Here is a 6,156-nt window from a genome sequence, read left to right as displayed (position 1 = left end):
ACAAAAAAAGGAGAAACCTCAGCATGATATTTATCACATCTATACAATTTGAGCCCTTTAATAGCTGAGCAGATTCTCTTGGTTTCTTCAAATTTAACTGGACGTTGCACTTTAACAGGACAGAATCAGGATACATTTATTATTATTATTACAATTATTTATAGTACATGATGCAGCAGTTGTTTAGGAAAAATGTGTGTATAAGGCGATAACAGCTTTTTTTGAACAAGTGTCCTGACCTTATAAAAAATCACAACTGGTCAAACTGTTCTCACTTTATCTTCTTTCTGCAGTTAACCTTCTGTGAACTCGGTTAATATCCATGGGCTCAATCTTCTCTTTCCCAGGGAAGAATTCAAAGAAAGTCTTTAAACTCTCGTCGTCTACAGCCACTGAATTTTTTACTATATTTTTAAACTTTGTGAGATTTCTGCCCTCAACAATCTTCTTCACACCAACCAAAAAGTCTTGCTGTCGAGTGCATTTGCAGGCAAGGTATTCCTTCAAGAGACCAAACTTTTCTCTCTCAAACCTCTGAATAATGATGCGTTCAATTATATCAGAAAAAGGATGCCCAAACTCTATAACACTCTGGTTTCGACCCCTAGTTTCATTGTATAAATAGCCTCCTGTATGCATTGCAACAGCATTGCCATACTCTTTAAAGACAGGAAAGCTGGAGTTGCCACAATGTAAACAAGACTTATAAGTTAGAAAGTGTTTGCGTTGTTAAACAGTTAGTAATAAGATGAACACAGTCTTGATTACCTCTCCTGCGCCTCTCCACAACTTGACCATGGTTGCCTGTGAAACAGTCAAACAGACTGTCATCCGGATATTCGATAATGCAAATTCCACCACTGTGGCAAACGAATCCACTGTGTGTTAAGAGACCATCAGGCAATGTCTGATCAGCATTGAGCTTTGACAAAGCCCAGTCATTACAACCACGTCCTTATGGTTTCCCATTTATTCTCACTTGACAAACAGAGTTACTGAGTTTCATGAGTTTCTTCATTGTTTTCATATCTCTTTATTTTTGCTAGTACAGAAAAGGCCCCAAATCGTCAATAAGCTGGGGTCACGATTCAACTTTGAGCCTTGGTTATCAAATAGTTGTCTCCATGACTGTGAGAAAATTTGCTACAACTGCAAAATAAATAGCACTATGCACACACATGATTTTCTGTATCGTTGTTGGTATGAAGACTGTTCATGCTGTGGTGATCTCTTAGGAAAGGCTTTGTTCAATAAAGCTCAGAACGCAGTTTGGTTTCAATGATAAATGTATTTTTGATTCACAAATTACATGAGTCAAGAAGTCAACACGGTAGTGATGGGATTTCCGGCTCTTTTTAGAGATCCGGCTCTTTCAGCTCGGCTCACTAAAAAGAGCCGGCTCTTTCAGCTCCCAACCGGCTCTTCAGGTTGTTTTGCTGCTTTAATTAATTTATTATTAACAACTATATAAAATTATGCACGAAAGGAATTACTAATGTAAAAAATAAATGATTTTATTTATATATGTTTATATATAAATATATGCGGTAGCCCCTTGAGACAAAGCATGTAAAAACTCCAAAGCACATTTCTAGCATTAACTGAACTTCCAAAACAGAGCTACCTAGATCACTAAAATTACACAATTGAAAGCATATGTGTATTGTTTGTGTATTTATACACAAGCACTCATATATATATATTCAAATAATTTAAAAAAAATGTTCATTTACCTGTTACTACCACACACCAAATCCGGTCGTTGGTACTTCCTGGCTTGTGTAGCCACTAGGTAACAAAAGCTCAACACTGCGCCCAGCATCCTGGAGCACCTCCGTTGTGTTTTGTATGTGTTTTGGAGATTGTACGTGCTTCGGGGTTTTGTACGTGTTTTGGAGTTTGTATGTGTTTTGGAGTTTGTAGGTGCTTTGTCTCTAGGGGCCACCATAAATTTACTTTTATTTATTCCACATAAAATGTAATAAATAAATAATATAATACAAAAAACAACAATTTACATTTCAACTTTACATTTATATTTCAATCTCAGCTTTTTCCTTTTAAACAAATTTAAAGTGAAACAACACAAAACACTGCAAACCACAACACAATTAAATATAAATTAAAATATGAATACAAAAAGAAGATGCACATTCTCTGTCACATAGGCCTGCATGAATAAACTTTCTGAATCCTTTATCATCCGCAACTGAAAATAGTTGTGGATGATTACTATACCTAATGTGAAGTTGTTGTCCCTGGCTCTCTTTCTCTCTCTTTCCCTCCGGCTCTGTTCCTGTGCTACTGCGAGTGTAACTACCGCCCCTCCCCCCTCTCCCTAGCACAAAGCACAAGGCTCGCGTGCAGAGTGAAGCGGAAAAAACGTGCGGGAGAGAGGGTGAGAGAAAGAAAAAAAAAAAACCCCCATGGCTCCCAATAAGGAGCCGGCTCGCGTCGTTCACTTCAAAGAGTCGGCTCTAAGAGCCGTTTCGTTTGCAACCGACACATCACTACAACACGGAAAACTTCTACACCAGCGGTCCCCAAACTCCGGGCCAGGGACCAGTATCGGTCCGTGAGTCGTTTGGTGCTGGGCCATGAGAGTTGAGGCTTGGGTGTGAAATTTATGGTTTTCAGGGATTTTATTGTTAACTCACTTTCCCTGGGTCTTCGTAGTTGTGTGTCTCAATTTGAAAGAAACATTTACATGTTACCATAGCGCCTAGAAAGCATTAAGAGGCAGAGAGGACGACGTTACTCTCAATGTTGTCAAAGCATTTTCAGGAGGACGCTGCTAATAAAGTTACACAATTACACAGTGAATTCGTATTTATTATTATATTTACAAAATACCACAGTTTTTGTCTTGGTTGTATTATTCTATTTTGTTGTATTTATCTGTGACACCTTAAAGGTGAGTCTGTGAAAATATTGTCTGAGATTAAACCAGTCTGTGGCGCAAAAAAAGGTTGGGGACCGCTGTTCTACACCATCTGCAATTCAATGTCCTTGATGATGCTAGACAAAAGATAACCGAAATCCATGAGGCTCTGAGGCTGACCCTTAGCATCATGGTAAAGGTACCCTCTTGAATGCATTGCAACAAGATTACCTTCCTCGTTAAACACAGGAGAACCAGAAGAGCCCTGACGAAATTTAGATTTGTATGCCAGTATGTCATTGAGTTCTGGAATTTCTTTTACCACGCGATTAACGTAATCATCATTGGAACCTGGATTTTTCCTCCAATTCTCCTCCACAGCCTGTCTGCGGTTCTCAGGACAAACAACTGAACAAACATCTACTTGTTTTACTTCCACATTAGGATGTCCAATAATGAAGATGTTAGAACATTCAGTGTCAGAAACTGACTTAACGTGTGGTAAAAGACCATTGGGCAGTGGCAAACTGTCATTGACCTTTAACAAAGCCCAGTCACGCTTATTATCAAAACCATAGCAAACAACGTCTTCTACAGCTACACAATCACACATAGATTCTTGAATTTCATATGAAAAAGTAACAGTGATGTTATTAGTAAGCTGATCAGTCTTAAAATTATAAGCAGATTTAATAACATGAGCGTTTGTAAGGACAAAATTATCATACAGGAGAAAACCACTTCCAAGTGGGTTCCCACCTATTCTCACTAGACAAACAGATTTACTGAGAAGCAAGAATGTATTGGTATGTATTTCATATGGCCATATATTATATATAAACAATTTACGATTATGGCCCAAAAAACTGCCCAATGTCTCTGTGTCACATGTGCCACATGAGACACACTTGGCATATGTGACACAGCACTCTTCAGTAGAGTTGCAGCTGCTGGTAGGCATTATAGCACGTCGACTGCACCAATCCCAAAGCTCCTGGGAACAAAAAATAAACAAGAAAAAAAGAATTATATTTAAGTTATTCCTACACTCAAAAAAATGAAATTGGGTGGTTGCTACATGCACAAGATCCAAACTTGTAACTTGAACTAAAGAATTCCATGTTTCTATGGTGAACATAATTAAATCATGTAGCATCTGCATGAAATTCAGCAACTTAATTTGTTCTTGTAGAGATGACATGATACAATCTAGTAAGAGTGGCTGGATCCAGGCAACTGACCACTCTTACTAGATTGTATCATGTTCTTTGTTTTGTTTAATTGACACTAACATGTTTCAGATCATCAAAAATGTTAACATTAGAAAAATAATATTCAAATAAATGCAAAAAGCAGTTTTTAAATTATTAATTTCTTTCAGTTCATTTATCACTCACCAGTAAGGTAATCAGCACCTTAAGTCCAGTGGCTTGGATGCCAGTTTTGGGGGCCATTGTACCTGCAGGAGAAAGGTGAACCAATGAATCAATAATTTCCAATTACTAACACAACCAGTGTACCCAGTGTACTGTGTCTGTTAAAATCAAAAGAACATTCAACATGATTACTTTGACCGCACCTAAATCATGAAAACACATGATTTTGGTGCATCTATATCTAATGCAGGTCTCAGAATAACTGAGTTTTCTACAAAGCTTGTTTTTTCCAGAAAACTAAAACTATATGGAAAATAAACTGCTTAATATTTCACTCTTCCTACCACGATTTGAGGACTCTCCACAACCATTAGGAATACGCAGACTCTCTTCACAAGATGCACCTTTGTTCATTTCAAGGACTACGGACGGCACCACACTCCCTACGCCTTGTCGCGGTGCCTCTTTTCCGGTCTGTGAAATTTATGCACAACTAGTTCAGAAATTAAGATAATGTCGTTAAGGTATATAAATGATTTATTCATTATTAATATCCTATAATTTGTTATTATAGGAGGAAATCAGCACCTTAAGTCCAGCAGCTATGACGCCAGCTTTGCGTGCCATCATATCTACAGGAAAAAGGTGAACAAATTAATCATTCATTTCCAATTACTAACAATACACTGTTGATATCAAAAGAACATTCAATATGATTTATTTAACAGCATCAAAGTCAGTGCAACTATACTCAATAGATAAAAAACAAATATACAACAAAAGATCAAGAAAGTAATCATTTATTTCTAATTACCTTCACTGACTGTCAAAATGTTAAAAGAATAAGCAATGCAGAACCTCCATTTTGTAGCCAAACTATTTGTAAACCAAGACGTCAAGATTGTTGACGTCTTGGTTTACAAAACATTTTGGCATTGTTGATAAATGAGTTGGTCTGTGTACATTTACACATTTATTTGCATTTCTTTTGTTTTTTCTCAGGAACAAAAGTTGCATCTGCTTATGCATACCTGAAAATAACCAATTATTGACCATGGGCCCGCCAGGCCCATTTTACAAGCGCTCTTTAAATGACTGCAACTCCGTCATCATTTACGCTAGAGAGAAAATGCGAATGGTTTTGAAAAGAAGAGAAACTGCGCTTTACAAGAATATTTAGTGTATTAATAACTCCCACGAAGATGTGTGTTAGCTCTCCTGCATGCAGTAATTAAAAGCTTGGCCACAGCTGATTGCGTTGGAGACTTTATTAACAGAAAATTCCACCACAGTTGATACCCTTCTTGATAGGTGGATACAAGAACTAACCCCACGGTGTAAAGGTGCTCTGGATGCCTGTTTTTGTCATGTACTTGGATTGCACTTTGTAAGGCCTCTACCCTAAGACCTGTCCAACTTGGGTGTCCCACCTGAAGGCTAAGCTTCTGCTGGTCTAGCTCTTAGGGTCACTGAGGCACCCAACCCCTTACCATGTCAAGGTGGCAGTCTCTCATGAGGAAAAAAGAAAAATGAGTTGCTGTTTGCCTTTCCAAAAACTCTTAACAAATTCATCCATACCCAAGTTATTTGTTATGGACTTCTCATGGGCCAAGATCGCCAAATTTCTCTTTCTTTTTTGTAACATGGTGCGACGACACGATGTTAGGACCTATCACACATCATTAACTTTCCCTTTGTGAGCTGCTGGAAGCTGGGGTGGAAAGTGAACAAGCTTTACTAAAATCACTGTGATTACATGAGTAAATTGAAACGGCAAAACTTTTGACTGCAGAGTTGAGATGGATGGATGGATGGATTTAACTAATTCAGGAAAATCCATTGCACATGTCAAACTGGTATGGCTGAATGCCTTATTACTCCCATAAACTAGAGGTGTTT

General features: G+C 37.9%; 1 pseudogene; it reads right to left on the bottom strand.

Annotated features, from left to right (window-relative positions):
* Positions 1 to 276: 276 nt before the first annotated feature.
* On the bottom strand, positions 277 to 4,884 carry LOC146379334 (uncharacterized; annotated as a pseudogene).
* Positions 4,885 to 6,156: the final 1,272 nt, after the last annotated feature.

Source organism: Perissodus microlepis, chromosome 10 (genome assembly GCF_051167445.1).
Source record: "Perissodus microlepis isolate ML-2025 ecotype Zambia chromosome 10, ASM5116744v1, whole genome shotgun sequence".
In the NCBI taxonomy this organism is placed as follows: Eukaryota; Metazoa; Chordata; class Actinopteri; order Cichliformes; family Cichlidae; genus Perissodus; species Perissodus microlepis.
Note: the sequence above shows the minus strand (reverse complement) of the source record. Positions and strands in the feature narration are given on the sequence as shown.